This window comes from Urocitellus parryii, chromosome 7 (assembly GCF_045843805.1).
Source record: "Urocitellus parryii isolate mUroPar1 chromosome 7, mUroPar1.hap1, whole genome shotgun sequence".
NCBI classification, from domain to species: domain Eukaryota; kingdom Metazoa; phylum Chordata; class Mammalia; order Rodentia; family Sciuridae; genus Urocitellus; species Urocitellus parryii.
This window is the reverse complement of record NC_135537.1, coordinates 87,628,481-87,644,388: the sequence shown is the minus strand read 5'-3', so window position 1 is coordinate 87,644,388 and position 15,908 is coordinate 87,628,481. Positions and strand designations below refer to the sequence as shown.

The window sequence follows — 15,908 nt, the reverse complement described above, 5'->3', positions numbered from 1 at the left end:
CAAAGTTACTGTACAGCTGCCAATAACCTGAAGAAAGAACTGACTTGAAGACAAGGAACTGACTTGAAGACCAGAAACTGCCCCAGGCAGGCTTCTGGGGAAAGGTGCCCCCATCCAATGGGAAGAGAGACTCAGGCCCCACACTGCCTTGCCAGAATAGCAAAGGCAGCACAGCTGAGTCAAGGTCACTGGCCTGCAGTTCAAGAGGGGTAAGAGACAGCAAAATGATCCCCCAAGAGCTTGTTCAATCACATCTACTAATACACACGTTTGAGAAGCTGGTAGAACAGGGTTTTGCCAAGACAAGTACAAAAGGGTAAGGGAGATCTTGGTGTGATTCATCAATGCCACCTGCAGCAGCAGCTCTGGGTGTGCCCACACCGCACCTCAGTCATTGCCTGACTATGATGAGAAATTTCTTCAGGATCTTCCACAAGGACTTAGGCTTTAGACCAGAGACCCTAACCCTAATAGAAGATAAAGTAGGCCCAAATCTACATCATGTTGGCTTAGGAACTGATTTCCTTAACAAGACTCCTAAAGCACAAGAAGTAAAATCAAGAATCAATAAAGAGTAGAATGAATTGGACATTACTGTCCTATGAGCATATATGGTTATATGGCCTATGTAATTCTACATCATGACAACCAGAAGAATAAGAAATTATACTCCATATATGTATGTCAGAATTAATTCTATTATCTTGTATAACTAACAAGTACAATTAAAAAAAAAAAAGAACTGGATCGTTCAAAGAAGATATTTAACTTTAACCTGTCCTAGATCAGGCCTGGCATCCAAGACTGAGGACATAGCTCGCTCATTCTCTCTCACAACAAATCCATTAACAGACATAATAGACACCACAACATGTGGTAAATTTATATGTATACCCATGCCAACAAAAGGGTCCTTATCTTTTCCCCAAGTTAAATTTTTATACTTTTAAATTACAATAGGGAAACAGAAAAATGGCAGAAAGTATGCAATAGCATAGAAGTCCAGAAGGTGAGCTGGGACTGCTAATGGTATCAGGATTTGGCTTTACTTCCCCAGGTTCTACAGCTCTTAGTCAGTTACCCAAACTATAGGAGGGTGTAGATAAGTGAATAAATGGTTATATTTAATATTTCTATGCCCAACCATCTTGTCTCCAATGATGATGTCAGCTCTTGGAGGAAGGATCATAACTCTTACTTGGTCAATGATTCCCACACATCTAAAAACTAGAATACCCTGAACTCTGCACCACGTGATGCCAAAGGAACACATACAAATTAATGTGGCAACACACTAAAATCCCCCCCTCACATACCACTAACTCAGCAGAGTTGCAAAAATTAAAAATCTTAAAACTAATAGTTAAGGATCCTATCAGAAAATACAAAGAAATGTACATATTTACATAACAAACTAATACAATAATTGCTTTACTCCCCATGACTCAATTAACCCTCTTTCTTAGGTTATTTCTTGTTTTCACTCTTATTTTTAAGGCCATGATGTGTTTTCTATCACATAACTAATATTCCCCCTCAAAAAGGAGAGAAGAAAAAAAGACAGCAAGCAAGCCTTCCACCACTACCAAGGGATACTCCATGGTTTATCCCAGCCAGAGCCCGTGAGGACATCCTTTCCAATCAGAAACCACTTCCTTCTCCCCATCAAGGACAGTGGCATCAAACGTCTTTATAAGAGAGAAAATTTTGGGCCCCTTGCAGACTGTTCAGTTCTGCTCACGCCCCTAGAGTCCCCTTTATTCTCCTTTTCTCACTCTATTTGCCGGTATAACCTAGACACTTCAAAATCGAGACTGCCTGAAATGAGTGACCTGATATGTCTTCACAATAATCCATCTGAGAGAAGTACCTATCATTGGGTATGCATTTACAGGTTCACAAAACTGCACTCTCAAAGGAGACATCCTTCACAAGATTTGAAGACAGAATTCCTTAATGGACACCAAACAGGCCATGGAACCCCTATGCATTCTGACACCTCAAGTACCATTCTGGTGAAGGGAAAAGAGGTCTTCCTCCAAAGTTATCCATATACAAGCATGTCTTAAGACAGGGAGAGTTAGCAGATTATTATGTTTTTTTTTTTAAGAGAGAGTGAGAGAGGAGAGAGAGAGAGAGAGAGAGAGAGAGAGAGAGAGAGAGAGAGAATTTTTAATATTTATTTTTTAGTTCTCGGCAGACACAACATCTTTGTTGGTATGTGGTGCTAAGGATCTAACCCGGGCCGCATGCATGCCAGGTGAGCGCGCTACCACTTGAGCCTCATCCGCAGCCCCAGATTATTATGTTTTAAAGATAAAACAAACAACTTTATTTGCCTTAAGGGAGAATCAAAGGAGCTTTCTTTTCCCTAGTAAATTAGGCATTCAGGAATACACAGGCATAGTCAAAGGGAAAAAAAATGACCATGGGACCCAGACAAGGCAACCTCTCTATGGCATTCTCCAAAAAAGCAAACAAAAGTACAAAGCAAAACAAAACCTTGATTTTCCAGATTCACTCTGTCTTGATTCCAATTTTCTGTAACATTAGAATCAATTTGGCTATTTCTTGAACACACAAATTCCCAAATACCACTCCGGACCCACTGAATCAGAATCTCCAGAACACTTAGTATTATGATCAAAAGAGGGGTCAGTGAAACATTGCTAGACAATTTTTTTTCTCCCACCAGGGCCCACCAGGATAGAAGGTATGCAACATGTAAGCACCCATCTCAGATAAGATCAACTTCATGTTCCTCATTGGGTTTCATTCCTTTTACTGACAGGTGGGTTCAGCAAAGGTTATATAACCACCCCATTTGGATCCCTGTACCCAGTCAGTGCTCAAGACCCTGAGAAAAATTCCTGAGACAATGCCAATGGGTGCAAATCATAAAGAGGCAGATTACAGCTGAATATGAGATCTAAGACTTATAGCTGGTCAAAGATTGACTAAACTGCCTCAGGAGACAGGGAGCAGACTTTCACCAGAGGTGGTCAAACAGAAAGAAGGTATGCTACCACTTGTCCAGGATGTTATGAGAGAATCTTATCAAGCATGGAGTTGATAGAAGGACTAGATGAATTGTGAAGCTCCTGTCAACACATAAGCTTACAAATATGAAAATTTCAGTCATTGCTAAGTAACAAAAAAGGGATGGCACAAAAGTCTAGGTAGGGTCAAATCTCAACTGATGCTGTCTTCAAAAGAGGAAGCAAGAGGGACAAGCCACTGACTCACCATCTATCTCAAGTGTGCCCCAAAGTGGCAAAGCAGGAGCCACAGGTGCTCAACCATCACCTGCTGCTCAAGTGACTCTGCATGTTGGGTGTGTGCCAGACAAGTTCTCCTCTTCTGTAGGACAGAGAAGGGATATGTGTAGTAGAGTCCCTGCCCTCAAGGAACAAAATCTTGTTCCAGAGAAAACTCACTTATCATGTGGTTCTCACAAATATTTATTTATCATGTCTCACCTTTAGAGGTCCTCCCTCCAGTGGTGTTCAGGAAATATGCACATATCCTCCTAGTCTAATAGAAGTTTATAATAACCAACTTAAGATGAAAAAGAAATCAAAATGTCATTAAAACATTAGCTGTAATGTGTAAAAAATACTATTTTAGAAAATGACTGGTCCTCAAGACGACAAAATTACAATATGGAATGACAATTCTGAAAAAAATAATAGAAAACTGCTGACCTATAGTAGTAATACAGGAAGCAGTAGAGAGACAGAGAGAGGCAGGGGGCGGATGCCAGTGCCTTTGAAGTTAAGATTCCAAAGTCAAAGTGACCTTTATAAATACCAGAAGTGATCAGAAAAAAAGAGAGAAAGAAAACGCACTCACACACACACTCAAAATGGCAAGTTTAAATAAAACACATGGGGAAGGGGGAAATTTGGCTCTTCCCTAAGTATAAAGTAAGCAGTGACTCTTGCAAATGCTACTTAAAATTTGTCCCGGAGTACCACAGTAGTCCAAAATAAGAAAATGACTAAAAATAATTGTTCAACTGAACAAATATTTACTTACTGAGTGCCTATTAGTTGCCAAGGCACCATGCGAGGTAGAGGAATACGGATATGAGTATTAGAAGAAACACATAAAAGACACAATTCTTTTCCTCCAGCACACATTAAAATAAGTACTTGAAGCCAAGCACATGCTGTAATCACAGAGGCTTGGGAGGCTGAGACAGGAGGATCACGAGTTCAAAGCCAGTCTCAGCAAAAGTGAGGCACTAAGCAACTCAGTGAGACTCTGTCTCTAAATAAAATACAAAATAGAGCTGGGGATATGACTCAGTGGTTATGCCCCTGAGTTCAATCCCCAGTACCCCCCCCCCACCAAATAAAGCACTTGAAGATGTATTAGGTATTTTTGTGTATGTAAACCCATTTGTACACAAAACGCATGCAGTATGGAGAGTCAGAAAGACCCAGGACCTGTGGACTAGAAGAAAGGAATTCTATTCTACACTCTATAATGGCTCTGTGACCACAGACAAAGTATATGAGAAAATTAAGGAGCAAAACAGTACCTTTCCTACAAAGTTAGGAATAGACCAATTAGCAATAGACCAATGGAAAATTCTTCTTCTGGCTCCTAGTTCCGTGAGCCTTCCAAAATGCTACACATAGAGCAGAAAACCTTTTGGTTTCAAATCATTTGCAGAGAAAGGGTAGAAGACAAAAGAAGAATCAGGAAAGGATGGAAGGAAAATGAATGAGTCAAGTTGAGACATCCACTAAAGATATCCAGAAAGGAAATGAAACACTTAAATATGAACCATCAACACAACATAAAGATAACGAAATAAAATCTCATTCAAACCATGTTGGAATTTTTTACTCTAAATCATTTTGGACAAAAAGATAAAGACTCCAAAAATTAAATATGTAAATGATCCTCAAGGAAAAAGAGACAACAAAGAAGGAGGAAGAAGAATTTATAATATCATTCAAATATAAGAAAACTTCTACAGAAACAATGGAGATACTTTGCACCCAGATGAACAAGAAGTAATTACATTATATTCTATAGCTCTAATGTTAGCAATTTCTGAATTCGGGAGTCAGAAGGGTTAAACACTAGATTGGCTGGCTAAGATTAGGTTCATTGTAGGAATTATTAAATTTATAAAGATCCCATACACCACCTAAAGGCAGAAAAAGTGGAGTTGATCAATGAGTTTCAACCAGGTTCCTGTGTCAAACTCATTTTATAAACTTTAAAAAACATGGAGATTATTAAACATACTGTATGGGAATTCCTGAGCATTGAGTCCAAGAATCACTCCAGCTGACTCTGATGCTGCCAGGACACAAAGCTTTGTTCAAGCACAATGGAAGGGTCACGGAGGAGGATCACTATGAATGGCATCAGAGAGTGGGAACTAGATCAATGCAAATTTTGTGGGCAAAATAGATTTTTTGTGGGTGTAATATTTTTAAAATGTATTGTAAGACTGCTCTGAAGCATCCAAGCATATCCCACTGAATTTAGACATTCTTTAAACATCCTGAAGTCAGCAACTACAATCCAGGTGAACCAAAAGTTGTTCCTTTATGCCAAGAGAAGCCTACCAAAAAAAGGCAGTAGAGTGGGAAGGGAGTGGAGATTTGTCAACATGTATCAACTTTTTAAAAAATCAAAACATAAGGAAAAGAAGACACACTACAAATAACCACTCTCTCCCCAATAGATTCACACCTCAAAAAAGAGGATAAATAATATAGAAAGACAAAGAGAAATAGTTTTAGGGTAAATTTCATCTCTACATGAAAAAAAAAACAATTGCTCTTTGTAATGTTGGGATTTTTTAAATATTTGTTTTAGTTGTAGGTGGACATAATAATTTTATTTTATTTTTATGTGGTGCTGAGGATTGAACCCAGTGCCTCATTCATGCTAGGCAAGTGCTCTGCCGCTAAGCCACAACCCCAGCCCCTGAAATGTTTTTAAAAGCAATAGAATTCAGCTGAGAAATTATCTAGCAAGCAGCAAAACCAGGGAGTCACTTCCCAATGCAAAACAAAATAAAACAAGGAACAAAGGGTGGTCCTAGATTTGTATTTAGACAATCAGACAGATGGGCAGACAGCTCCTTGCTTTAGGAATTTGGTGATGTTTAAATTAACTACTGGCCATAAGCCAAACACAGGAACACTCAAAAGTTTGGAAGGGTGTCTTATATTTAATTGGTACCTTGACAAAACACAATCATAATAGGATTCAAGAAGCCTTTACTGCTAGACTGTGAGATTTAAGATTTGTACTAAGAAACAAGGTTTTTAATCTCTTCTATTATAGTAGTTTAGCACCTAAAGAACACCTGTCTAAAAACCAAAATGACTAAATCCTACCCTTTGAGCCAACTTGAGTAATACTTTCAAGTTGACTCTCTATAAACTAAGTAGTTATAGCAGTACCTCACCAGATCAGAAGCATAAAAGGGGATATAGATCTGTGCACTAGGGTCCTAGAATGAAAGAAGCACTATGTGGCAGAGTAATTCTCTTTATGACATCAGTCTTATCACTTAATACTTGTTTGTAATAACCTTACAGTTGTATTGATTATTTCCTACAACCTCAAAAGGTTATGTCTTTAGTCCCATTTCATAGGTGGAGAGACTATAGATCATGAAGACTACATTATTTACTAAACAAAATAAGTTAATGGGAGGCCAAGGACTGGAACCCTCAGAATATTCCATTGATTATATGCTTCTTTATCCTAAATCTACACTTATACTAAATCTTCCACTCAAAGAAAAAGGAAAGGTAAAAATAACATTACATCATTTTTATTACATATATCAGAAACAACAGTTTTGCCTCATCATCACATAGCCTCCAGATCCACTTCGGAAATTCTTAGGGACCTAATAGTGTATGAAATTTGAACTTTCCAAGAAGTATCTGTTTGGTGCTGAACAACCCAGTACTGTTTTCAGGTGATAAATAACCTTGTTCTCTTTTGAACATCTGTGATTGGCATGTTGGCAGCCTGTTAACAATGAACAAAGACCATATTTTTCTGAAGTTCATCTTCTCCTTTTCTTTGAAAAGAGACATTGTTCAAGCACTAGTTTTTTGGTAAAAGTAAAATCTTCCTTCAGATTAGGCTCAGGAAAAGAAGGAGCACTTTCAATTCAACAAACATGCACAAGACACCACCACCCCACTAGAAGCACAGGATTATGAAAGAATAAACTCAGCTCCTGTCCTGAAAGGACTTTCTGAACACCTATTAAGAGCCATGAGTTTAAAATACATCCTTTTAATTAATCCTATTAGCTGGATAATTTCATTCCTGTTCTATTGGTGAGTTAATATAGCAGTTTTGAATCCAGAATTACAAAGCAGAGCCCCTCAAATCCAAGCTCTTTCCACTAAAAAAAAAAAAAAAAAAATCTAAAGAAATTCAGAATTTAAAGAGTGGGTGGGATGGGTAAAATACGATTCTTTCCTTGCTCCAACCCTGTTAGACTGTTGGGAATATCCAACCATAAAGAGGCTTTTTCTACCGAATCACTTTGAATCAACTATCCACTTTTCCTCGCTCGCCCCGCCCCACCCCCAACCGTGCCAAAAGAACAGCAAAAGCGGCTGCCAGGTTGGAGGAGTTGATGATCCTCACACCACATTCCTGGACACAGTCTGAAACAGCAGCAGAACTCCGCTCCTGTGAAAAAATAACAGCAGTTGAAATTTTTAAATCATGTGGCTCAGCATGCAGCCACACCAGTTTCTCCGCTGCTCCTGCCTCCACCTTTCAAAGACAGAGCTACACGCCCAACTCATCAACACACCCAACTCATCCAGACCGCCAATCTGGTCAGAGCGTCAAAACTCCGGCGTGCCACAAAACCCTGTCCTCATCCCAACCAAACCCACACACCCCAGACTGCGTGCTTCCCTTTGGCAAAACGAAGTCTGGCAGTGAAGGGACAACAAATAAGGAAATGGGGGCTAAGGCGCCAAAGTCCATTTAGAAGGAACAGGATCATCCCCTGGGCTGTTTCTTTAGTTCAGGTTAGATATTTCTTAAACAGCTTGCTTTGCGTAGGAGTGTGCCTGAGACAGAGTAATGATACCTAAGATGCATTAGTAATGATACCTAAGACTCTGCTACTGTGGGCTAGGGGATTCAGAGAAGATTTTCATAAAGTATCTGGGGTGAGAGCAAGATATTAAAAGGTCAGTAAAATGTGTATGAGTAGACCAGCTGAGGATATTGTAAAAGCCAAAAATTGGGAACAACCTAAATGCCCATTCACAGGGTGCCAGATGAATAATGTATAATATATTTACAAATTGAAATGCAATTGAAAATATTATCTTCATATATGAAGATAGGGATAAACCTTGAAAACTAAATGATAGTGAAAAAAACATTGCAGAGGGAAACATAAAATGTGCCATTTATGAATATCTAATTTTTTTCAAAATGATTCTGTATGTTATTTGTGGATGCATATGTATACAGTAAAAGAAAATAACCAGAATACTGAATGCTTCCTGGCAGGACAATGGGAGATGTGATCTGGCCTGGGTACATGAGGGTTTGTAAGAACTGAAATTAACAACAGACAACAAATTGTGTGGGCCTGTCATTTCAAGGAAGAACCCACATAAAAGAAAAAGTAAAGGAGGGGAATAATAAATAACTTCTGGCACTTTTAGTAGTTAAGGGAGACAAAGAAGAATATGGGGTTGGGATCAGATCATACAGACTTTGAATGACAACTGGAAAGTGGAAACAAGAGTGTTATCTCTCAGATCATAGAAGAACATTGAAGGTTTTTGAGACTTGGAAAAGGAAGGTTGCTGTGATTATTGATTGTCAAGAGCAAGAGTGGAACTGGAGCTCCAGGACCAGTCAGGAGTTTGTGAAACAGTCCAAGCATAGGGAAGTGAAGCCCTGAACTAATGAGATACATGGCAGAGTGGAAAGGAATTGTTGGTTCTGAAAGAATCTTGAAAAAAAATGGCGGGGTGTGATGGGACAAGACTTTTGTAGTTAATTGGATGTGGGAGTTTATAATTCTATGGGATGGGAAAGTCTCCCCATAGAACCTCTCCCTGACTCCTACAGAACAAAGTCAAACTTCTAATAATGGTACATACAATTGCTTTTTCTCATTGGTCCCATCTCCTGATATCCCTGCCCCCATTGTGAACTTTACACAGTAACAGTATAGAATGACTTCAGATTCCCCAAATATATCTTGCTGTTTCAGACTCTGTACCCTCTGTTCCTTTGGCTTGGAGTGAGTCTTATGGTCCCCTTCCCTCCTCCTCTTGAAGAACTTCTAATCATCATTCATCCTTCACTCCTAAGAGGGTTTGCCGACACTGTAACGAGTTTCTACCTCTAACAGACAGTCTCTCCACTGTACTGCTTCCTTTATCTTACACTGATATCTATTTTTCACACAGGAGTTTTGTATTTCTATCTTCTCAACTAGATTAGGAAGTCTTCATGAGCAATGACCATGGCCTTATTCACCCACAGTGTCTATCACATTATAGATGTTGAACTAGAATATGAAACAGTACTAAACAAGTGTAAGTCACCTCAGTATGAGGGTACTCCCATGATGTTACAAAAACTGTACTTTACTAAGTATTTTAGAACAGATAAGCAAGTACTATTACTGAAAGTAGTTACCTTGGATGCTAGAAACATATTATTTCAAAAATAACATTTGTCAAAATACTTTTGAAATTTCTCTTATGCATATGTTTTTAAAAAGATAATAACATTACTATTTAGTTCTTGACCCTCACAGTCTGATCATCCTCTTTACTCACTACAGATATTTCACAGTGAGTTTGCTATATTCAAATTTTAAAATTCTCCTGCAAAGATCAGATTTGTCACTATCAAAATACATTGAGAAAAAGGTAAGGGTACTTATCCCTGAAGAGCAGCTCCAAAAATTACTATATGTCTAACAACATTATTAAAATAGATGTGTAGTTCCCTGGTGGCTGTTTAAAAGAAAGTAACTATTACGTCCAATATAGCTTTTGTTGAATTTGTTGTAATGTTAAACTCACTGTATATGTTCTGGCAAGAATAAGAGGAATAGAGTAAATGTTGTGAATGGAAGAAGGATGGGACTGAGCAAGTGCTTTGAAAGATATGTTTTGAAGCAAGATATAAATATAAATCAATAAAGAAACAAAACACAAAAAAGGAACTGAAAACCAAGGGAAGAAATTGGGACCAGAAAAGACTAAGAGATATTAACAAGCCCAACCAACCCATCAACCAGTAAATATTTACCATTGGCCAGATCCTGTGCAAGGATTTGAAGGATAAAGAGAAACAAGTAAAGAGAATTAAGATCCAATATGACAAGCAGAGTGTTGTAGATTCACAACTGAGGGACTGTGAGTCAAATCTCAGCCCACAGGTGATCAGGGAAGGCTTCCAAGAAGAACCTAACAACTAGGGTAAGAATTGAAGGACAAAACCATTAATTTAATCAGGTGCAGAAGAGGAAATTTCTCACATTTACAGTTTTAAAGCTATTCCAGACACACAGCAACATGTATAGAGGCAGGGGAAATGGAAATCAGAATTTGTTTCCTGAACTGGGAAGAACTCAGACAGAAGCTGTGGGAATACAGAAAAGATGGGCTTGGACACTGAGATTGGTAACTGCTTAGATGAAAGAGGAAAAGTAGATCAAGGAATCAGCAATTCCTTGAGGCATGATAATGCTTTTCCCAGATACAGGATTTAAAGGAGAAGGAAAATGAGTTTGATAGTGAAGATAAGTAGGCAAGATATCAATATAGCTGGAAGGGGGAAACTGTTCTGGAGTAACAGCAGTAGCTATTGTCAGCCTTAGGGAGACCTGGGTGTAACCTGACTGATTAGCAGAATGGAATTGCACTCTTGAATTGGCATCTTCCCAAAATTAAGCCTAACTTCCATTGTGTATATATATTTCTCTGATCACTATCAGAAGCTGGAGTGACTCCTAATGATATCACTGACCATGTGAAATGCCCAAATATGCCTGAGAATGTCAGCCCCAAATGTACTTAGCAGTTTACTCAAAACTGAATTGGGAAATGGTCTTCCCCAAGAACACTGCTTCTAGTCATAGCAAATTCTACTTCATAGGAGAGATTGGCAGGAAAACATTGACAAAGTCCTAAAACTAAAAGTCAGTCTCCAGGACCCAATTAAAATATAGATTTTTATATTGACCTTCAGCAGTAGGAAAAAATGAATAAGAGCTACCAGTACTTTTAATCAGAACTTAAAATTACAAATATGTCTTTATTAATTAAAACTCACATGTAAAATTGCCTACCAAAGCAAGCACAGGATAAAATAACTAACTCATTTGTTCTCATCTGATTTGTCACTATCAAAATACATTGATCCAACAGTCTATAAAAACCCACAGGGGTATAAACTCTGGCTTATTTGCTAATCTTGCCCCAGTTTGTAGCATGTAGTATACAGAAGTGCTCAATAAATGTTAAATAAGAAATATATGTTTTTATATAAATTGGGGAGAAATGAAAATCTAAAAGAATATTTAGGAGTCTTGGAGAATCCCAGGCTGAGTCAGTTAAATGAATCAGGAAGGAGTGGGAGAGGGCAATGCCCTGGAGCATGCAGAGAAGCCAAGGTCTTTGTAGGGGCTGGTCAATGGTCCTCTGTCGAGTTCCTCATGACAAAAACACTCAGGGTCATTCCAGGTGATCTGGGCTGCACGAAATAACCACACAGGAGACAGAGATGCCTTTTTTGGGGGGGGTTCTTTGACAACTCCTCTGACTTTAAGAGTCCACAGAAAATAGAGAGGAGCACATGCTGACCCTTTTATTGAGGAGAAGCCATTCAAATGAGGCCAGGGGTCAGGTTTCAGGGGGCTGAGTCTAGCTTGTAATGTCTGCTGCCAGCAGGTTGATTGACATCTAGGAAGGCCATGCCCAAAGGCAGAGCAAGAGAAGTGGGCACACAGCACACAAAGGGCATTTCTATGAAACCTTCCATCCCAAACAGGGCAAAGGGGTAATAGCACAACGGAACAGGTGAGCATAGTTGATCCATGGGGCTGTAGGAAGGCACACCTAGCATGAAGACACATTCTGCTACTTTGAGGATTGGGGCAGCATCTAGGGCCACTACGAAAGTGACCAAATCACTACAAAAGTGACCGACAGAGCCTCTACCAATCATGGGAAGAAAATGCTAGTCATTCAGCACGACAATAGAAGAACAAGAAAGAGAAGTATGTCACACCGCACGACTAAACACTCAGGATCACTCCAAGTGAACTGGGCGGCCCAAAATAATCACACAGAGACAGAGAAATATCTTTTTATTTGGGTCTTGTGATGGTTCCTCTGAACTTAGGGTCTGTGGAAAAAGAGTGAGGAGGAGGACGTGCTGAATACTTTTATTGGGAAGAAGCCATTTAAATGAGGCAAGGGATAGGATTACAAAGGATTAGGAGAGTATAGCTCCACACCTCTGGGTGCTGCCTACTCCTAGGGCCATGCCTTGTTATCTGACCAAGGGAAGAGTCACAAGTCAGGGCTCTACCGTGCCAGACTACAGGGTTTTTTCAGATCCCCGTGGTGCATCAGGACTTAAAGGGGTGTGCATTTGGAGTGGCTCCCCACATAAGTAGGTCCCCAAAACTCCTTTAGGACTTATGTGGCTCCAGTGTCCAAAAGGAAACAGACGGGACTACCTGCCCCCACCATGGTTACCCTGGGCTCCTGAGAAGTGGTGGTTGGGTGAGGGGACCTGGGCCTCCTCAGTCATCCATTGCCAGACCTAGAAGATCCACTGGAAAGATATCAGAGCCGGGTGGCCTTGCACCTCTTGGTGCAAGTGGCCTTCCTGATGGCATTTGGAACATGCCCCAGGAGGCTTTCGGAGATCCAGACATAATCTGACCCAATGACCCATTTGACCACATTTGAAGGAGGGGTCAGGGGGTCCCCCTGGCTGCCTTTTAGGGAGTGGGGATGCCAAAGTGCCAGTGGTTGGGGCAGTTTGAAAGGCCTTGGCCAGCATCTGGTATTTCTTCTCATCTCTCCCATTATAGACCTTAAAAGCCACTTCCAGAAGCTCTGCTTGAGGAGTTAGGGGTGCCCTCTCTAGGTGTTTGAGTTTAGCCTTCATGTCAGGGAAGTTCTGGGAGAATAAATGGGTCATTAGTAGTTGTCTCTTGTCTGGGGTTTCAGGGTTGGGTAGGTGAACTGTAAAAGGGCCTTTGTAATGCAGACCAAGAATACTGAGGGGTATTCATTTTTGACCTGAATAACCTCTTGGAGTTCCTCATAGCTTTATGGGCTGATTTTCTTAGTCCTGCCATGAGGCAGGTAATGAATTGGTTCCTACCAGTGATCCCTCCAGCCAAATTATAGTCCCAGTTGGAGTCACGATCAGGGACTACCTCAGTGCCAATTGGGTGAGACGGGGAGGTTTGGTGGACTTTCCTGGCATAGTTTCTGGCCTGCTCCTGAATGCGCCTGTGTTCTTCAGGGAGGAGAGTGTCGGATGGGATCCTAGGAACATCGTGGAAAGGAAAGCATGTGACTGGGTTAGGTCTTGGAATTCCTGAATGTACCCTGAAGGGTGAGAGGTGAAGGACCCTAGCCTTCTTTTGACTTGGGAGAGTTCACTAAGGGAGAATGGACGGGTACCTGAACAACTCCCTGTGACCCTGCTACTTCACAGAGGGGAAGCAGAGGGGTGAGCTGGGTAGAGGGGTCCGTGCCAGAGCCAGAGCAAGGAAAGGGTGACTGAAAGTAGGTGAGGGAGGCTGGGAGGGGTCAGAGAAGGTGGAGGGTGGTAGGGAGGGGCTCGTCAGCGGGGTCAAAATCTGGGGTTTCGGGAGGGTCCTGAGGTTGAGAAGGGAGAGTATCCAGAGTCAGCCGAACCTGGGCTGGAGAACAAGAGGAGTAGAGGGGTATTTCTTTTCATCTCCCAAGCCCTCACAAAAGTTAAAAAGGTCCCTCAAAATGTTGGGATCTAGAGTGCCTTAAGTGACCATTTGGAACCATTGTCTAAGGTCTAGAGGCCCAATCAGGTTGCAGAGTGAATTAGTTTTCACACCTTTAAGTCAGGGGTAAAGCGGAGTGAGTCTAAATTTGCTAAAAGGCAACCCAAGGGGTGTCCAAAGGGATGGCAGAGGAGGCTGCGCCCATGGCAAGAGAGAGTTGGTAGGGAGCAGTGCAGGCATCCCTCTGTGTCTTCTCACACTGAAGGAGGAAGAGCTAACCACTCTGGGAGTCCTCACTGCCTCAGGGCTTCAGCTGGGGCTAAGGCCCAAGAGGTTCTCAGCACCAGGGCTTTGAGCCAAAGGAGGAACTTGTTGGTAAAGATGGCGCCCAGAGTGCTTCTCTTCCGGGAGCTCAGGTCCATGACGCACTGAAGGTGCGTGAACCATCACCTCCAATCCCTGTAAATGGCGCTGCAAACTTTGAATGGTGCACCTCCAATCCCTGAATTGGTGTGAACTCTCAGCCAATGAAGAAGTAACAGCCCACTCGCCCTGCTCCTCCTCATCCTGCGTTAAGCCCATAAATATCAACACCCTGTTCGTGTTCGCTCTCTTACTCTTACAGTCTTACTCTCCCTCTCTCTCTTATTCTCCCCTCTCTCCCCCCCTCCCCCCTCCCCTCTGCTACCTCTCCCCTCTCTTCCCTCTCCCCTCTCCTCTGCCTCCCTTACTCTCTCTCTCTTTCTCTCTCTCTCTCTCTCTCTCTCTCTCTCTCTCTCTCTCCTCCCTCTCTCTCTCCTTCCTCCTCTTCTGCGACTGACTGCTATGATCCTGCTAATAAAATCTCAGACAGGTAAATGGTTGTTTTGGCTTGTTGAGCTTTTCCATCATCCTTTACAGAACTGAGACCCAGAGAGAGATCTTTTGCTGGGGGGGGGGCTTCTGGGCCCATGGACTCAATCAATGGTTGGGGGTGCCTGTGAATGGGAACCCTAGGAGTGCTGGACGTTCAACGGTCACTTCCAGAACTGGCAGGTCATTTGAGTTGATCAAAGGCAGGGGAACTTATCTGAATTAGCCGGCACTTAGTGAGATGGAAGGTGAGTTCAAGGTGAGGATGGTCTAGGACGGAGTATAGGATCCCAGAGCAGCTCAGATCCCCAAAGAGAGATCAAGGTCAATGGGAGAGCCTAATATGAGTCACTGGCTTCAGTGAAAGGACACTTGCAGAGTCCACGCAAAGTCCAAAAACCACGCCACGCCCCGAATCTCATGCAAGAGACTTACTGTCAGTAACATGAGGTAACTGACCAGGCTGTCCCCCCGTGGAGAGCAGCGGCTGTCCACACTCAGAGCAGCTTTCTAGCGCCCCTGAACCCCACGTTCCGGCAGTTCCAGAACTTGATACCCAGCGTGTCAGGGGAGGGGCTCAGAAGCTCTCACTCTGAAGAAGTTCACACAAAAGCAGCTTCCTTCTTTTCCTTTCACTGTTCTGGGCAGGTTAGCCCTTAAGGACAGCACCTGAGAAGTGGAGAGCTGCTCCTCCCCTTCGCTCCCAGCCAGCTGTTACCAGGGAGCCCAGATGGTAACCTCTTCTCTTTGAAATGTAAACACCTCTGTGGAGCTCAGCGCTGGGGAGGTCTTGTGAAAGGATCTGTCTTTCCTCTCACACTTTGCATTTGCAATCACACTTCTACAAAGTATTATCTACATCATTACTACACTAGAGAGTCCATAATGTTGATGAAAAACTAGCAAAGGGGTGTTCAGCACTGGAGTGCCCATCTCTTTCAGGTCTAAGACCAAACAAGTCAGAGCAACAGGAAACAGGAGGCTTAACCACTCTGAAGTCCTTCGTAGAGGTTCTTTTGCTGATAGTCCGAAGATCGATTATGGCGAAGATTTC

At 41.7% G+C, this 15,908-nt stretch overlaps 1 pseudogene; it reads right to left on the bottom strand.

Moving 5' to 3' along the window:
- Window positions 1-14,424, bottom strand: part of LOC144256019 (autism susceptibility gene 2 protein-like) — a 97,096-nt pseudogene extending 82,672 nt beyond the window's left edge.
- Window positions 14,425-15,908: the final 1,484 nt, after the last annotated feature.